Raw genomic sequence first — 19,369 nt, 5'->3', positions numbered from 1 at the left:
TGACAGTGCAGCGCTCCCTCAGGACAGCCCCTCCGACAGTGCAGCGCTCCCTCAGTACTGCCCCTCTTACAGTGCAGCGCTCCCTCATTACAGCCACTCTGACAGTGCAGCGCTCCCTCAGGACAGCCCCAACGACAGTGCAGCACTCCCTCAGTACTGCCCCTCTGATGTTGCAGCACACCCTCAGTACTGCCCCTCCGACAGTGCAGCGCTCCCTCAGTACTGCCTCTCTGACAGTGCAGCGCTCCCTCAGTACAGCCCGTCCGATCACCGTGGCCGGGGACAGGGAGCTCAGGCCCGGGTTACCCGAGATAACCGTGCCCGGGGACAGGGAGCTCAGGCCCGGGTTACCATAGATCACCGTGCCCGGGGACAGGGAGCTCAGGCCCGGGTTACCCGAGATCTCCGTGCCCGGGGACAGGGAGCTCAGGCCCGGGTTACCCGAGATCACCGTGCCCGGGGACAGGGAGCTCAGGCCCGGGTTACCCGACATGACCGTGCCCGGGGACAGTGAGCTCAGGCCCGGGTTACCCGAGGTCACCGTGCCCGGGGACAGGGAGCTCAGGCCCGGGTTACCGGAGATCACCGCGCCCGGGAGAGGGAGCTCAGGCCCGGGTTACCCGAGATCACCGTGCCCGGGGACAGGGAGCTCAGGCCCGGGTTACCCGAGATCACCGTGGCCGGGGACAGGGAGCTCAGGCCCGGGTTACCGCAGATCACCGTGGCCGGGGACAGGGAGCTCAGGCCCGGGTTACCCGAGATCGCCGTGGCCGGGGACAGGGAGCTCAGGCCCGGGTTACCGCAGATCACCGTGGCCGGGGACAGGGAGCTCAGGCCCGGGTTACCCGAGATCACCGTGCCCGGGGACAGGGAGCTCACGCCCGGGTTACCCGGGATCACTGTGCCCGGGGACAGGGAGCTCAGGCCCAGTTTACCGGAGATCACCGTGCCCGGGGACAGGGAGCTCAGGCCCGGGTTACCCGAGATCACCGTGCCCGGGGACAGGGAGCTCAGGCCCGGGTTACCCGAGATCACCGTGCCCGGGGATAGGGAGCTCAGGCCCGGGTTACCCGAGATCACCGTGCCCGGGGACAGGGAGCTCAGGCCCGGGTTACCCATGATCACCGTGCCCGGGGACAGGGAGCTCAGGCCCGGGTTACCGCAGATCACCGTGGCCGGGGACAGGGAGCTCAGGCCCGGGTTACCCGAGATCACCGTACCCGGGGACAGGGAGCTCAGGCCCGGGTTACCCGAGATTACCGTGCCCAGGGACAGGGAGCTCAGGCCCGGGTTACCCAGGATCACCGTGCCCGGGGACAGGGAGCTCAGGCCCGGGTTACCCGAGATCACCGTGCCCGGGGACAGGGAGCTCAGGCCCGGGTTACCGGAGATTACCTTGCCCGGGGACAGGGAGCTCAGGCCCGGGTTACCCGGTATCACCGTGCTCGGGGACAGGGAGCTCAGGCCCGGGTTACCCGAGATCACCGTGCCCGGGGACTGGGAGCTCAGGCCCGGGTTACCCGAGATCACTGTGGCCGGGGACAGGGAGCTCAGGCCCGGGTTACCCGAGATCACCGTGCCCGGGGACAGGGAGCTCAGGCCCGGGTTACCCGAGATCACCATGCCCAGGGACAGGGAGCTCAGGCCCGGGATACCCTGGATCACCGTGGCCGGGGACAGGGAGCTCAGGCCCGGGTTACCCGAGATCACCGTGCCCGGGGACAGGGAGCTCAGGCCCGGGTTACCATAGATCACCGTGCCCGGGGACAGGGAGCTCAGGCCCGGGTTCCCTGAGATCTCCGTGCCCGGGGACCGGGAGCTCAGGCCCGGGTTACCCGAGATCACCGTGCCCGGGGACAGGGAGCTCAGGCCCAGTTTACCGGAGATCACCGTGCCCGGGGACAGGGAGCTCAGGCCCGGGTTACCCGGGATCACCGTGCCCAGGGAAAGGGAGCTCAGGCCCGGGTTACCCAGGATCACCGTGCCCGGGGACAGGGAGCTCAGGCCCGGGTTACCCGAGATCACCGTGCCCGGGGACAGGGAGCTCAGGCCCGGGTTACCGGAGATTACCTTGCCCGGGGATAGGGAGCTCAGGCCCGGGTTACCCGGGATCACCGTGCTCGGGGACAGGGAGCTCAGGCCCGGGTTACCCGAGATCTCCGTGCCCGGGGACTGGGAGCTCAGGCCCGGGTTACCCGAGATCACCGTGGCCGGGGACAGGGAGCTCAGGCCCGGGTTACCATAGATCACCGTGCCCAGGGACAGGGAGCTCAGGCCCGGGTTACCCGAGATCACCGTGCCCAGGGACAGGGAGCTCAGGCCCGGGTTAACCTGGATCACCGTGGCCGGGGACAGGGAGATCAGGCCCGGGTTACCCGAGATCACCGTGCCCGGGGACAGGGAGCTCAGGCCCGGGTTACCATAGATCACCGTGCCCGGGGACAGGGAGCTCAGGCCCGGGTTACCCGAGATCTCCGTGGCCGGGGACAGGGAGCTCAGGCCCGGGTTACCCGAGATCACCGTGCCCGGGGACAGGGAGCTCAGGCCCGGGTTACCATAGATCACCGTGCCCGGGGACAGGGAGCTCAGGCCCGGGTTCCCCGAGATCTCCGTGCCCGGGGACCGGGAGCTCAGGCCCGGGTTACCCGAGATCACCGTGCCCGGGGACAGGGAGCTCAGGCCCAGTTTACCGGAGATCACCGTGCCCGGGGACAGGGAGCTCAGGCCCGGGTTACCCGAGATCACCGTGCACGGGGACAGGGAGCTCAGGCCCGGGTTACCCGAGATCATCGTGCCCGGGGACAGGGAGCTCAGGCACAGGTTACCCGAGATCACCGTGCCCAGGGACAGGGAGCTCAGGCCCGGGTTAACCGTGATCACAGTGCACAGGGACAGGGAGCTCAGGCCCGGGTTACCCGGGATCACCGTACCCGGGGACAGGGAGCTCAGGCCCGGGTTACCCGAGATCACTGTGCCCGGGGAAAGGGAGATCAGGCCCGGGATACCCGAGATCACCGTGCCCGCGGAAAGGAATCTCAGGCCTGGGTTACCCGAGATCACCGTGCCCGGGGACAGGGAGTTCAGGCCCAGGTTACCATAGATCACTGTGCCCGGTGACAGGGAGCTCAGGCCCGGGTTACCATAGAGCAACGTGCCCAGGGACAGGGAGCTGAGGCCCGGGTTACCGGAGATCACCGTGCCCGGGGACAGGGAGCTCAGGCCCGTGTTTCCCGAGATCACCGTGCCCGGGGACAGGGAGCTCAGGCCTGGGTTCCCCGAGATCACCATGCCCGGGGACAGGGAGCTCAGACCCTGGTTACCCGAGATCACCGTGCCCAGGGACAGCTAGCTCAGGCCCGGGTTACCCGGGATAACCATGCACAGGAACAGGTAGCTCAGGCCCGGGTTAGCGGAGATCACCGTGCCCGGGGACAGGGAGCTCAGGCCCGGATTACCTGGGATCAGCGTGCCCAGGGACAGGGAGCTCAGGCCCGGGTTCCCGGAGATCACCATGCCCGGGGACAGGGAGCTCAGGCCCGGGTTACCCGAGATCACCGTGCCCAGGGACAGGGAGCTCAGGCCCGGGTTCCCGGAGATCACCGTGCCCGGGGACAGGGAGCTGAGGCCCGGGTTACCCGAGATCACCATGCCCGGGGACAGGGAGCTCAGGTCCAGGTTACCAAAAATCACCGTGCCCGGTGACAGGGAGCTCAGGCCTGGGTTACCATAGATCACCGTGCCCAGGGACAGGGAGCTCAGGCCCGTGTTACCGGAGATCACCGTGCCCAGGGACAGGGAGTTCATGCCCGGGTTACACAGGATCACCGTTCCCAGGGACAGGGAGCTCAGGCCCGGGTTACCGGAGATCATCGTGCCCGGGGACAGGGAGCTCAGGCACAGGTTACCCGAGATCACCATTCCCAGGGACAGGGAGCTCAGGCCCGGGTTACCCAAGAACACCGTGCCAGGGGACAGGGAGCTCAGGCCCGGGTTACCCGTGATCACAGTGCACAGGGACAGGGAGCTCAGGCCCGGGTTACCCGGGATCACCGTACCCGGGGACAGGGAGCTCAGGCCCGGGTTACCCGAGATCACTGTGCCCGGGGAAAGGGAGATCAGGCCCGGGATACCCGAGATCACCGTGCCCGCGGAAAGGAATCTCAGGCCCGGGTTACCCGAGATCAGCGTGCCCGGGGACAGGGAGTTCAGGCCCAGGTTACCATAGATCACTGTGCCCGGTGACAGGGAGCTCAGGCCCGGGTTACCATAGAGCAACGTGTCCAGGGACAGGGAGCTCAGGCCCGGGTTACCGGAGATCACCGTGCCCGGGGTTAGGGAGCTCAGGCCCGTGTTTCCCGAGATCACCGTGCCCGGGGACAGGTAGCTCAGGCCTGAGTTACCCGAGATCACCATGCCCGGGGACAGGGAGCTCAGACCCTGGTTACCCGAGATCACCGTGCCCAGGGACAGCTAGCTCAGGCCCGGGTTACCCGGGATAACCATGCACAGGAACAGGTAGCTCAGGCCCGGTTTAGCGGAGATCACCGTGCCCGGGGCCAGGGAGCTCAGGCCCGGATTACCTGGGACCAGCGTGCCCAGGGACAGGGAGCTCAGGCCCGGGTTCCCGGAGATCACCATGCCCGGAGACAGGGAGCTCAGGCCCAGTTTACCGGAGATAACCGTGCCCGGGGACAGGGAGCTCAGGCCCGGGTTACCCGAGATCACCGTGCCCGGGGACAGGGAGCACAGGCCCGGGTTACCCGAGATCACCGTGCCCGGGGACAGGGAGCTCAGGCCCGGGTTACCCGAGATCACCGTGCCCGGGGACAGGGAGCTCAGGCCCGGGTTACCCATGATCACCGTGCCCGGGGACAGGGAGCTCAGGCCCGGGTTACCGCAGATCACCGTGGCCGGGGACAGGGAGCTCAGGCCCGGGTTACCCGAGATCACCGTACCCGGGGACAGGGAGCTCAGGCCCGGGTTACCCGAGATTACCGTGCCCAGGGACAGGGAGCTCAGGCCCGGGTTACCCAGGATCACCGTGCCCGGGGACAGGGAGCTCAGGCCCGGGTTACCCGAGATCACCGTGCCCGGGGACAGGGAGCTCAGGCCCGGGTTACCGGAGATTACCTTGCCCGGGGACAGGGAGCTCAGGCCCGGGTTACCCGAGACCACCGTACCCGGGGACAGGGAGCTCAGGCCCGGGTTACCCGAGATTACCGTGCCCAGGGACAGGGAGCTCAGGCCCGGGTTACCCAGGATCACCGTGCCCGGGGACAGGGAGCTCAGGCCCGGGTTACCCGAGATCACCGTGCCCGGGGACAGGGAGCTCAGGCCCGGGTTACCGGAGATCACCGTGCCCGGGGACAAGGAGCTCAGGCCCGGGTTACCCGGGATCACCGTGCTCGGGGACAGGGAGCTCAGGCCCGGGTTACCCGAGATCTCCGTGCCCGGGGACTGGGAGCTCAGGCCCGGGTTACCCGAGATCACCGTGCCCAGGGACAGGGAGCTCAGGCCCGGGTTACCCTGGATCACCGTGGCCGGGGACAGGGAGTTCAGGCCCGGGTTACCCGAGATCACCGTGCCCGGGGACAGGGAGCTCAGGCCCGGGTTACCATAGATCACCGTGCCCGGGGACAGGGAGCTCAGGCCCGGGTTACCCGAGATCTCCGTGCCCGGGGACAGGGAGCTCAGGCCCGGGTTACCCGAGATCACCGTTCCCGGGGCAGGGAGCTCAGGCCCGGGTTACCCGAGATCACCGTGCCTGGGGACAGGGAGCTCAGGCCCGGGTTTCCCGACATGACCGTGCCCGGGGACAGTGAGCTCAGGCCCGGGTTACCCGAGGTCACCGTGCCCGGGGACTGGGAGCTAAGGCCCGGGTTACCGGAGATCACCGCGCCCGGGACAGGGAGCTCCGGCCCGGGTTACCCGAGATCACCGTGCCCGGGGACAGGGAGCTCAGGCCCGGTTTACCCGAGATCACCGTGGCCGGGGACAGGGAGCTCAGGCCCGCTTTACCGCAGATCACCGTGGCCGGGGACAGGGAGCTCAGGCCCGGGTTACCCGAGATCGCGGTGGCCGGGGACAGGGAGCTCAGGCCCGGGTTACCGCAGATCACCGTGGCCGGGGATAGGGAGCTCAGGCCCGGGTTACCCGGGATCACTGTGCCCGGGGACAGGGAGCTCAGGCCCAGTTTACCGGAGATCACCGTGCCCGGGGACAGGGAGCTCTGGCCCGGGTTACCCGAGATCACCGTGCCCGGGGACAGGGAGCTCAGGCCCGGGTTACCCGAGATCACCGTGCCCGGGGACAGGGAGCTCAGGCCCGGGTTACCCGAGATCACCGTGCCCGGGGACAGGGAGCTCAGGCCCGGGTTACCCATGATCACCGTGCCCGGGGACAGGGAGCTCAGGCCCGGGTTACCGCAGATCACCGTGGCCGGGGAGAGGGAGCTCAGGCCCGGGTTACCCGAGATCACCGTACCCGGGGACAGGGAGCTCAGGCCCGGGTTACCCGAGATTACCGTGCCCAGGGACAGGGAGCTCAGGCCCGGGTTACCCGAGATTACCGTGCCCGGGGACAGGGAGCTCAGGCCCGGGTTACCCGAGATCACCGTGCCCGGGGACAGGGAGCTCAGGCCCGGGTTACCGGAGATTACCTTGCCCGGGGACAGGGAGCTCAGGCCCGGGTTACCCGAGATCACCGTGCCCGGGGACTGGGAGCTCAGGCCCGGGTTACCCGAGATCACCGTGGCCGAGGACAGGGAGCTCAGGCACGGGTTACCATAGATCACCGTGCCCAGGGACAGGGAGCTCAGGCCCGGGTTACCCGAGATCACCGTGCCCAGGGACAGGGAGCTCAGGCCCGGGATACCCTGGATCACCGTGGCCGGGGACAGGGAGCTCAGGCCCGGGTTACCCGAGATCACCATGCCCTGTGACAGGGAGCTCAGGCCCGGGTTACCATAGATCACCGTGCCCGGGGACAGGGAGCTCAGGCCCGGGTTCCCCGAGATCTCCGTGCCCGGGGACAGGGAGCTCAGGCCCGGGTTACCCGAGATCACCGTGCCCGGGGACAGGGAGCTCAGGCCCAGTTTACCGGAGATCACCGTGCCCGGGGACAGGGAGCTCAGGCCCGGGTTACCTGAGATCACCGTGCACGGGGACAGGGAGCTCAGGCCCAGTTTACCGGAGATCACCGTGCCCGGGGACAGGGAGCTCAGGCCCGGGTTACCCGAGATCACCGTGCCCGGGGAGAGGGAGCTCAGGCCCGGGTTAACCGGGATCACTGTGCCCGGGGACAGGGAGCTCAGGCCCAGTTTACCGGAGATCACCGTGCCCGGGGACAGGGAGCTCAGGCCCGGGTTACCCGAGATCACCGTGCCCGGGGACAGGGAGCTCAGGCCCGGGTTACCCGAGATCACCGTGCCCGGGGACAGGGAGCTCAGGCCCGGGTTACCCGAGATCACCGTGCCCGGGGACAGGGAGCTCAGGCCCGGGTTACCCATGATCACCGTGCCCGGGGACAGTGAGCTCAGGCCCGGGTTACCGCAGATCACCGTGGCCGGGGAGAGGGAGCTCAGGCCCGGGTTACCCGAGATCACCGTACCCGGGGACAGGGAGCTCAGGCCCGGGTTACCCGAGATTACCGTGCCCAGGGACAGGGAGCTCAGGCCCGGGTTACCCAGGATCACCGTGCCCGGGGACAGGGAGCTCAGGCCCGGGTTACCCGAGATCACCGTGCCCGGGGACAGGGAGCTCAGGCCCGGGTTACCGGATATTACCTTGCCCGGGGACAGGGAGCTCAGGCCCGGGTTACCCGAGATCACCGTGCCCGGGGACTGGGAGCTCAGGCCCGGGTTACCCGAGATCACCGTGGCCGAGGACAGGGAGCTCAGGCCCGGGTTACCATAGATCACCGTGCCCAGGGACAGGGAGCTCAGGCCCGGGTTACCCGAGATCACCGTGCCCAGGGACAGGGAGCTCAGGCCCGGGATACCCTGGATCACCGTGGCCGGGGACAGGGAGCTCAGGCCCGGGTTACCCGAGATCACCGTGCCCGGGGACAGGGAGCTCAGGCCCGGGTTACCATAGATCACCGTGCCCGGGGACAGGGAGCTCAGGCCCGGGTTCCCCGAGATCTCCGTGCCCGGGGACAGGGAGCTCAGGCCCGGGTTACCCGAGATCACCGTGCCCGGGGACAGGGAGCTCAGGCCCAGTTTACCGGAGATCACCGTGCCCGGGGACAGGGAGCTCAGGCCCGGGTTACCCGAGATCACCGTGCACGGGGACAGGGAGCTGAGGCCCGGGTTACCCGAGATCATCGTGCCCGGGGACAGGGAGCTCAGGCACAGGTTACCCGAGATCACCGTGCCCAGGGACAGGGAGCTCAGGCCCGGGTTACCCGTGATCACAGTGCACAGGGACAGGGAGCTCAGGCCCGGGTTACCCGGGATCACCGTACCCGGGGACAGGGAGCTCAGGCCCGGGTTACCCGAGATCACTGTGCCCGGGGAAAGGGAGATCAGGCCCGGGATACCCGAGATCACCGTGCCCGCGGAAAGGAATCTCAGGCCCGGGTTACCCGAGATCACCGTGCGCGGGGACAGGGAGTTCAGGCCCAGGTTACCATAGATCACTGTGCCCGGTGACAGGGAGCTCAGGCCCGGGTTACCATAGAGCAACGTGCCCAGGGACAGGGAGCTCAGGCCCGGGTTACCGGAGATCACCGTGCCCGGGGACAGGGAGCTCAGGCCCGTGTTTCCCGAGATCACCGTGCCCGGGGACAGGGAGCTCAGGCCTGGGTTACCCGAGATCACCATGCCCGGGGACAGGGAGCTCAGACCCTGGTTACCCGAGATCACCGTGCCCAGGGACAGCTAGCTCAGGCCCGGGTTACCCGGGATAACCATGCACAGGAACAGGTAGCTCAGGCCCGGGTTAGCGGAGATCACCGTGCCCGGGGACAGGGAGCTCAGGCCCGGATTACCTGGGATCAGCGTGCCCAGGGACAGGGAGCTCAGGGCCGGGTTACCCGAGATCAACGTGCCCAGGGACAGGGAGCTCAGGCCCGGGTTCCCGGAGATTACCGTGCCCGGGGACAAGGAGCTGAGGCCCGGGTTACCCGAGATCACCATGCCCGGGGACAGGGAGCTCAGGCCCAGGTTACCAAAAATCAACGTGCCCGGTGACAGGGAGCTCAGGCCTGGGTTACCATAGATCACCGTGCCCAGGGACAGAGAGCTCAGGCCCGTGTTACCGGAGATCACCGTGCCCAGGGACAGGGAATTCAGGCCCGGGTTACACAGGATCACCGTTCCCAGGGACAGGGAGCTCAGGCCCGGGTTACCGGAGATCACCGTGCCCGGGCACAGGGAGCTCAGGTCCGGGTTACCCAAGAACACCGTGCCAGGGGACAGGGAGCTCAGGCCCGGGTTACCCGAGATCACCATGATCGCGGACAGGGAGCTCCAACCCCGGTTACCGGAGATCACCGTGCCCTGGGGACAGGGAGCTCAGGCCCGGGTTACCGGAGATCACCATGCCCGCGGACAGGGAGCTCCGTCCCCGGTTACCGGAGATCACCGTGCCCTGGGGACAGGGAGCTCAGGCCCGGGTTACCGGAGATCACCGTGCCCGGGGACAGGGAGATCAGGCCCGGGTTACCCGAGATCACCGTGCTCGGTGACAGGGAGCTCAGGCCCGGGTTACCCGAGATCACCGTGCCCGGGGACACGGAGCTCAGGCCCGGGTTACCCGAGATCACCGTGCCCGGGGACAGGGAGTTCAGGCCCGGGTTACCCGAGATCACTGTGCCCAGGGACAGGGAGCTCAGGCCCGGGTTACCCGAGATCACCATGCCCGGCAACAGGTGGCTCAGGCCCGGGTTATCCGAGATCATCGTGCCCGTGGACAGGGAGCTCAGGCCCGGGTTACCCGAGATCACCGTGCCCAGGGACAGGGAGCTCAGGCCTGGGTTAACCGAGATCACCGTGCCCGGTGACAGGGAGCTCAGGCCCGGGTTACCCGAGATCACCGTGCCCAGGGACAGGTAGCTCAGGCCCGGGTTACCGGAGATCACCGTGCCCGAGGACAGAGAGCTCAGGCCCGGGTTCCCCGGGATCACCGTGCCCAGGGGCATGGAGCTCAGGCCCGGGTTACCCGAGATCACCGTGCCCGGGGACAGGGAGCTCAGGCCCGGGTTACCCGGGATCACTGTGCCCGGGGACAGGGAGCTCAGGCCCGGGTTACCCAAGATCACCGTGCCCAGTGACAGGGAGCTCAGGCCCGGGTTACCCGAGATCACCGTACCCGGGGACAGGGAGCTCAGGCCCGGGTTACCCGAGATCACCGTGCCCGGGGACAGTGAGCTCAGGCCTGGGTTACCCAAGATCACCGTGCCCGGTGACAGGGAGCTCAGGCCCGTGTTACCCGAGATCACCGTGCCCAGGGACAGTGAGCTCAGGCCTGGGTTACCCGAGATCACCGTGCCCGGGGACAAGGAGCTCAGGCCTGGGTTACCCGAGATCACCATTCCCGAGGACAGGGAGCTCAGGCCCGAGTTGCCCAAGATCACCGTGCCCGGTGACAGGGAGCTCAGGCCCGTGTTACCCGAGATTACCATGCCCAGGGACAGGGAGCTCAGGCCCGGGTTACCCGAGATCACCGTGCCCGGTGACAGGGAGCTCAGGCCCGGGTTACCCGAGATCACCGTGCCCAGGGACAGGGAGCTCAGGCCCGGGATACCCTGGATCACCGTGGCCGGGGACAGGGAGCTCAGGCCCGGGTTACCCGAGATCACCGTGCCCGGGGACAGGGAGCTCAGGCCCGGGTTACCATAGATCACCGTGCCCGGGGACAGGGAGCTCAGGCCCAGGTTCCCCGAGATCTCCGTGCCCGGAGACAGGGAGCTCAGGCCCGGGTTACCCGAGATCACCGTGCCCGGGGACAGGGAGCTCAGGCCCAGTTTACCGGAGATCACCGTGCCCGGGGACAGGGAGCTCAGGCCCGGGTTACCCGAGATCACCGTGCACGGGGACAGGGAGCTCAGGCCCGGGTTACCCGAGATCATCGTGCCCGGGGACAGGGAGCTCAGGCACAGGTTACCCGAGATCACCGTGCCCAGGGACAGGGAGCTCAGGCCCGGGTTACCCGTGATCACTGTGCCCGGGGAAAGGGAGATCAGGCCCGGGACACCCGAGATCACCGTGCCCGCGGAAAGGAATCTCAGGCCCGGGTTACCCGAGATCACCGTGCCCGGGGACAGGGAGTTCAGGCCCAGGTTACCATAGATCACTGTGCCCGGTGACAGGGAGCTCAGGCCCGGGTTACCATAGAGCAACGTGCCCAGGGACAGGGAGCTCAGGCCCGGGTTACCGGAGATCACCGTGCCCGGGGACAGGGAGCTCAGGCCCGTGTTTCCCGAGATCACCGTGCCCGGGGACAGGGAGCTCAGGCCTGGGTTACCCGAGATCACCATGCCCGGGGACAGGGAGCTCAGACCCTGGTTACCCGAGATCACCGTGCCCAGGGACAGCTAGCTCAGGCCCGGGTTACCCGGGATCACCATGCACAGGAACAGGTAGCTCAGGCCCGGGTTAGCGGAGATCACCGTGCCCGGGGACAGGGAGCTCAGGCCCGGATTACCTGGGATCAGCGTGCCCAGGGACAGGGAGCTCAGGCCCGGGTTCCCGGAGATCACCATGCCCGGGGACAGGGAGCTCAGGCCCGGGATACCCGAGATCACCGTGCCCAGGGACAGGGAGCTCAGGCCCGGGTTCCCGGAGATTACCGTGCCCGGGGACAGGGAGCTGAGGCCCGGGTTACACGAGATCACCATGCCCGGGGACAGGGAGCTCAGGCCCAGGTTGCCAAAAATCAACGTGCCCGGTGACAGGGAGCTCAGGCCCGGGTTACCCGAGTTCACCATGCCCGGGGACAGGGAGCTCCGAACCCGGTTACCGGAGATCACCGTGCCCTGGGGACAGGGAGCTCAGGCCCAGGTTACCGGAGATCACCGTGCCCGGGGACAGGGAGCTCCGACCCCGGTTACCGGAGATCACCGTGCCCTGGGGACAGGGAGCTCAGGCCCGGGTTACCCGAGATCACCGTGCTCGGTGACAGGGAGCTCAGGCCCGGGTTACCCGAGATCACCGTGCCCGGGGACAGGGAGTTCAGGCCCGGGTTACCCGAGATCACTGTGCCCAGGGACAGGGAGCTCAGGCCCGGGTTATCCGAGATCATCGTGCCCGTGGACAGGGAGCTCAGGCCCAGGTTACCCGAGATCACCGTGCCCGGTGACAGGGAGCTCAGGCCCGGGTTACCCGAGATCACCGTGCCCAGGGACAGGTAGCTCAGGCCCGGGTTACCGGAGATCACCGTGCCCGAGGACAGAGAGCTCAGGCCCGGGTTCCCCGGGATCACCGTGCCCAGGGGCATGGAGCTCAGGCCCGGGTTACCCGAGATCACCGTGCCCGGGGACACGGAGCTCAGGCCCGGGTTACCCGAGATCACTGTGCCCGGGGACAGGGAGCTCAGGCCCGGGATACCCAAGATCACCGTGCCCGGTGACAGGGAGCTCAGGCCCGGGTTACCCGGGATCACCGTCCCCGGGGACAGGGAGCTCAGGCCCGGGTTACCCAAGATCACCGTGCCCGGTGACAGGGAGCTCAGGCCCGGGTTACCCGAGATCACCGTACCCGGGGACAGGGAGCTCAGGCCCGGGTCACCCGAGATCACCGTGCCCGGGGACAGTGAGCTCAGGCCTGGGTTACCCAAGATCACCGTGCCCGGTGACAGGGAGCTCAGGCCCGTGTTACCCGAGATCACCGTGCCCAGGGACAGTGAGCTCAGGCCTGGGTTACCCGAGATCACCGTGCCCGGGGACAAGGAGCTCAGGCCTGGTTTACCCGAGATCACCATTCCCGAGGACAGGGAGCTCAGGCCCGAGTTGCCCAAGATCACCGTGCCCGGTGACAGGGAGCTCAGGCCTGGGTTACCCGAGATCACCATGCCCAGGGACAGGGAGCTCAGGCCTGGGTTACCCGAGATCACCGTGCCCGGTGACAGGGAGCTCAGGCCCGGGTTATCCTAGGTCACCGTGCCCGGGGACAGGGATCTCAGGCCCGGGTTAACCGGAATCACCGTGCCTGGGGACAGTGGGCTCAGGCCCGGGATACCAGAGATCATCATGCCCAGGGATAGGGAGCTCAGGCACGGGTTACCCGAGATCACCGTGCCCAGGGACAGGTAGCTCAGGCCCGGGTTACCCGAGATCATCGTGCCCGTGGACAGGGAGCTCAGGCCCGGGTTACCCGAGATCACCGTGCCCGGGGACAGGGAGCTCAGGCCCGGGTTTCCCGAGATCACCGTGCCCGGGGACAGGGAGCTCAGGCCCAGTTTAACCGGCGATCACCGTGCCCAGGGAGAGGGAGCTCAGGCCTGGGTTACCCGAGATCATCGTGCCCGTGGACAGGGATCTCAGGCCCAGTGTACCAAAAATCACCGTGCCCGGGGACAGGGAGCTCAGGCCCGGGTTACCATAGATCAACGTGCCCGGGGACAGGGAGCTCAGTCCCGTGTTTCCGGAGATCACCGTGCCCGGGGACAGGGAGCTCAGGCCCGGGTTACCCGAGATCACCGTGCCCAGGGACAGGGAGCTCAGGCCCGGGTTCCCGGAGATCACCGTGCCCGGGGACAGGGAGCTGAGGCCCGGGTTACCCGAGATCACCATGCCCGGGGACAGGGAGCTCAGGCCCAGGTTACCAAAAATCACCGTGCCCGGTGACAGGGAGCTCAGGCCTGGGTTACCATAGATCACCGTGCCCAGGGACAGGGAGCTCAGGCCCGTGTTACCGGAGATCACCGTGCCCAGGGACAGGGAGTTCAGGCCCAGGTTACACAGGATCACCGTTCCCAGGGACAGGGAGCTCAGGCCTGGGTTACCGGAGATCACCGTGCCCGGGGACAGGGAGCTCAGGCCCGGGTTACCCGAGAGCACCGTGCCCAGGGACAGGGAGCTCAGGCCCGGGTTACCCAGGAACACCGTGCCAGGGGACAGGGAGCTCAGGCCCGGGTTATCCGAGATCACCATGCCCGCGGACAGGGAGCTCCGACCCCGGTTACCGGAGATCACCGTGCCCTGGGGACAGGGAGCTCAGGCCCGGGTTACCCGAGATCACCGTGCTCGGTGACAGGGAGATCAGGCCCGGGTTACCCGAGATCACCGTGCTCGGTGACAGGGAGCTCAGGCCCGGGTTACCCGAGATCACCGTGCCCGGGGACACGGAGCTCAGGCCCGGGTTACCCGAGATCACCGTGCCCGGGGACAGGGAGTTCAGGCCCGGGTTACCCGAGATCACCATGCCCGGGGACAGGTGGCTCAGGCCCGGGTTACCCGAGATCATCGTGCCCGTGGACAGGGAGCTCAGGCCCGGGTTACCCGAGATCACCGTGCCCAGGGACAGGGAGCTCAGGCCTGGGTTACCCGAGATCACCGTGCCCGGTGACAGGGAGCTCAGGCCCGGGTTACCCGAGATCACCGTGCCCAGGGACAGGTAGCTCAGGCCCGGGTTACCGGAGATCACCGTGCCCGAGGACAGAGAGCTCAGGCCCGGGTTTCCCGGGATCACCGTGCCCAGGGGCATGGAGCTCAGGCCCGGGTTACCCGAGATCACCATGCCCGGGGACACGGAGCTCAGGCCCGGGTTACCCGAGATCACTGTGCCCGGGGACAGGGAGCTCAGGCCCGGGTTACCCAAGATCACCGTGCCCGGTGACAGGGAGCTCAGGCCCGGGTTACCCGGGATCACCGTGCCCGGGGACAGGGAGCTCAGGCCCGGGTTACCCAAGATCACCGTGCCCGGTGACAGGGAGCTCAGGCCCGGGTTACCCGAGATCACCGTACCCGGGGACAGGGAGCTCAGGCCCGGGTTACCCGAGATCACCGTGCCCGGGGACAGTGAGCTCAGGCCTGGGTTACCCAAGATCACCGTGCCCGGTGACAGGGAGCTCATGCCTGGGTTACCCGAGATCACCGTGCCCAGGGACAGGGAGCTCATGCCTGGGTTACCCGAGATCACCGTGCCCGGGGACAAGGAGCTCAGGCCTGGGTTACCCGAGATCACCATTCCCGACGACAGGGAGCTCAGGCCCGAGTTGCCCAAGATCACCGTGCCCGGTGACAGGGAGCTCAGGCCCGTGTTACCCGAGATCACCATGCCCAGGGACAGGGAGCTCAGGCCCGGGTTACCCGAGATCACCATGCCCGGGGACAGGGAGCTCAGGCCCGGGTTATCCTAGGTCACCGTGCCCGGGGACAGGGAGCTCAGGCCCGGGTTAACCGGAATCACCGTGCCTGGGGACAGGGGGCTCAGGCCCGGGATACCAGAGATCATCATGCCCAGGGATAGGGAGCTCAGGCACGGGTTACCCGAGATCACCGTGCCCGGTGACAGGTAGCTCAGGCCCGGGTTACCCGAGATCATCGTGCCCGTGGACAGGGAGCTCAGGCCCGGGTTACCCGAGATCACCGTGCCCGGGGACAGGGAGCTCAGGCATGGGTTACCCGAGATCACCGTGACCGGTGACAGGGAGCTCAGGCCCGGGTTACCCGAGTTCACCATGCCCAGGGACAGGTAGCTCAGGCCCGGGTTACCGGAGATCACCGTGCCCGAGGACAGAGAGCTCAGGCCCGGGTTTCCCGAGATCACCGTGCCCGGAGACAGGGAGCTCAGGCCCGGGTTACCCGAGATCACCGTCCCCTGGGGACAGGGGGTTCAGGCCCGGGTTACCCGAGATCACCGTGCCCGTGGACACGGAGCTCAGGCCCAGGTTACCCGAGATCACAGTGCCCGGGGACAGGAATCTCAGGCCCGGGTTACCCAAGATCACCGTGCCCGGGGACAGGGAGCTCAGGCCCGGGCTACCCAAGATCACCGTGCCCGGTGACAGGGCGCTCAGGCCCGGGTTACCCGAGATCACCGTGCCCGGGGACAGGGAGCTAAGGCCTGGGTTATCCTAGGTCACCGTGCCCGGGGACAGGGAGCTCAGGCTCGGTTTACCAAAATCACCGTGCCCGGTGACAGGGAGCTCAGGCCCGGGTTAATCGGAATCACCGTGCCTGGGGACAGGGAGCTCAGGCCCGGGATAACAGAGATCATCATGCCCAGGGATAGGGAGCTCAGGGACGGGTTACCCGAGATCACCGTGCCCGGAGACAGGGAGCTCAGGCCCGGTTTACCCGAGATCACCGCGCCCGGGGTCAGGGAGCTCAGGCCCGGCTTCCCATGGATCACCGTGCCCGGGGCCTGGGAGCTCAGGCAAAGGTTACCCGGGATTAACGTACCCGGGGACAGGGAGTTCAGGCCCGTGTTACCCGAGATCACCGTGCCCAGGGACAGGGAGCCCTGGCCCGGGTTACCCGAGATCACCGTGCCCGGTGACAGGGAGCTCAGGCCCGGGTTACCCGAGATCACCGTGCCCAGGGACAGGTAGCTCAGGCCCGGGTTACCGGAGATCACCGTGCCCGAGGACAGAGAGCTCAGGCCCGGGTTTCCCGGGATCACCGTGCCCAGGGGCATGGAGCTCAGGCCCGGGTTACCCGAGATCACCATGCCCGGGGACACGGAGCTCAGGCCCGGGTTACCCGAGATCACTGTGCCCGGGGACAGGGAGCTCAGGCCCGGGTTACCCAAGATCACCGTGCCCGGTGACAGGGAGCTCGGGCCCGGGTAACCCGGGATCACCGTGCCCGGGGACAGGGAGCTCAGGCCCGGGTTACCCAAGATCACCGTGCCCGGTGACAGGGAGCTCAGGCCCGGGTTACCCGAGATCACCGTACCCGGGGACAGGGAGCTCAGGCCCGGGTTTACCCGAGATCACCGTGCCCGGGGACAGTGAGCTCAGGCCTGGGTTACCCAAGATCACCGTGCCCGGTGACAGGGAGCTCAGGCCCGTGTTACCCGAGATCACCGTGCCCAGGGACAGGGAGCTCAGGCCTGGGTTACCCGAGATCACCATTCCCGAGGACAGGGAGCTCAGGCCCGAGTTGCCCAAGATCACCGTGCCCGGTGACAGGGAGCTCAGGCCCGTGATACCCGAGATCACCATGCCCAGGGACAGGGAGCTCAGGCCCGGGTTACCCGAGATCACCGTGCCCAGGGACAGGGAGCTCAGGCCCGGGTTATCCTAGGTCACCGTGCCCGGGGACAGGGAGCTCAGGCCCGGGTTAACCGGAATCACCGTGCCTGGGGACAGGGGGCTCAGGCCCGGGATACCAGAGATCATCATGCCCAGGGATAGGGAGCTCAGGCACGGGTTACCCGAGATCACCGTGCCCGGAGACAGGGATCTCAGGCCCGGGTTACCCGAGATCACCGTGCCCAGGGACAGGGAGCTCAGGCCCGGCTTCCCATGGACCACTGTGCCCGGGGACTGGGAGCTCAGGCCCAGGTTACCCGGGATTATCGTGCCCGGGGAAAGGGAGCTTAGGCCCGGGTTACCCGGGATCACCGTGCCCGGGGACAAGGAGTTCAGGCCCGTGTTACCCGAGATCACCGTGCCCGGGGACTGGGAGCTCAGGCCCGGGTTACCCGGGATCACCGTGCCCGGGGACAGGGAGTTCAGGCCCGTGTTACCCGAGATCACCGTGCCCGGTGACAGGTAGCTCAGGCCCGGGTTACCCGAGATCATCGTGCCCGTGGACAGGGAGCTCAGGCCCGGGTTACCCGAGATCACCGTGCCCGGGGACAGGGAGCTCAGGCATGGGTTACCCGAGATCACCGTGACCGGTGACAGGGAGCTCAGGCCCGGGTTACCCGAGATCACCGTGCCCAGGGACAGGTAGCTCAGGCCCGGGTTACCGGAGATCACCGTGCCCGAGGACAGAGAGCTCAGGCCCGGGTTTCCCGAGATCACCGTGCCCGGGGACAGGGAGCTCAGGCATGGGTTACCCGAGATCACCGTGCCCGGAGACAGGGAGCTCAGGCCCGGGTTACCCGAGATCACCGTGCCCAGGGATAGGGAGCTCAGGCCGGGTTACCCGAGATCACCGTCCCCTGGGGACAGGGGGTCCAGGCCCGGGTTACCCGAGATCACCGTGCCCGTGGACACGGAGCTCAGGCCCAGGTTACCCGAGATCACAGTGCCCGGGGACAGGAAGCTCAGGCCCGGGTTACCCAAGATCATCGTGCCCGGGGACAGGGAGCTCAGGCCCGGGCTACCCAAGATCACCGTGCCCGGTGACAGGGCGCTCAGGCCCGGGTTACCCGAGATCACCGTGCCCGGGGACAGGGAGCTAAGGCCTGGGTTATCCTAGGTCACCGTGCCCGGGGACAGGGAGCTCAGGCTCGGTTCTCCAAAATCACCGTGCCCGGTGACAGGGAGCTCAGGCCCTGGTTAATCGGAATCACCGTGCCTGGGGACAGGGAGCTCAGGCCAGGGATAACAGAGATCATCATGCCCAGGGATAGGGAGCTCAGGCACGGGTTACCCGAGATCACCGTGCCCGGAGACAGGGAGCTCAGGCCCGGGTTACCCGAGATCACCGCGCCCGGGGACAGGGAGCTCAGGCCCGGCTTCCCATGGATCACCGTGCCCGGGGACTGGGAGCTCAGGCAAAGGTTACCCGGGATTAACGTACCCGGGGACAGGGAGTTCAGGCCCGTGTTACCCGAGATCACCGTGCCCAGGGACAGGGAGCCCTGGCCCGGGTTACCCGAGATCACCGTGCCCAGGGACAGGGAGCTCAGTCCTGGGTTACCCGAGATCACCGTGCCCGGTGACAGGGAGCTCAGGCCCGGGTTACCCGAGATCACCGTGCCCAGGGACAGGTAGCTCAGGCCCGGGTTACCGGAGATCACCGTGCCCGAGGACAGAGAGCTCAGGCCCGGGTTTCCCGGGATCACCGTGCCCAGGGGCATGGAGCTCAGGCCCGGGTTACCCGAGATCACCATGCCCGGGGACACGGAGCTCAGGCCCGGGTTACCCGAGATCACTGTGCCCGGGGACAGGGAGCTCAGGCCCGGGTTACCCAAGATCACCGTGCCCGGTGACAGGGAGCTCGGGCCCGGGTAACCCGGGATCACCGTGCCCGGGGACAGGGAGCTCAGGCCCGGGTTACCCAAGATCACCGTGCCCGGTGACAGGGAGCTCAGGCCCGGGTTACCCGAGATCACCGTACCCGGGGACAGGGAGCTCAGGCCCGGGTTTACCCGAGATCACCGTGCCCGGGGACAGTGAGCTCAGGCCTGGGTTACCCAAGATCACCGTGCCCGGTGACAGGGAGCTCAGGCCCGTGTTACCCGAGATCACCGTGCCCAGGGACAGGGAGCTCAGGCCTGGGTTACCCGAGATCACCATTCCCGAGGACA

The sequence above is a fragment of the Somniosus microcephalus genome, unplaced genomic scaffold (assembly GCF_052327205.1).
Source record: "Somniosus microcephalus isolate GS21.2 unplaced genomic scaffold, FLI_Smic_1.0 unresolved_chr4, whole genome shotgun sequence".
Lineage (NCBI taxonomy): Eukaryota > Metazoa > Chordata > Chondrichthyes > Squaliformes > Somniosidae > Somniosus > Somniosus microcephalus.
The sequence above is the reverse complement of the archived record's forward strand: the minus strand, read 5'-3'. Positions refer to the sequence as shown.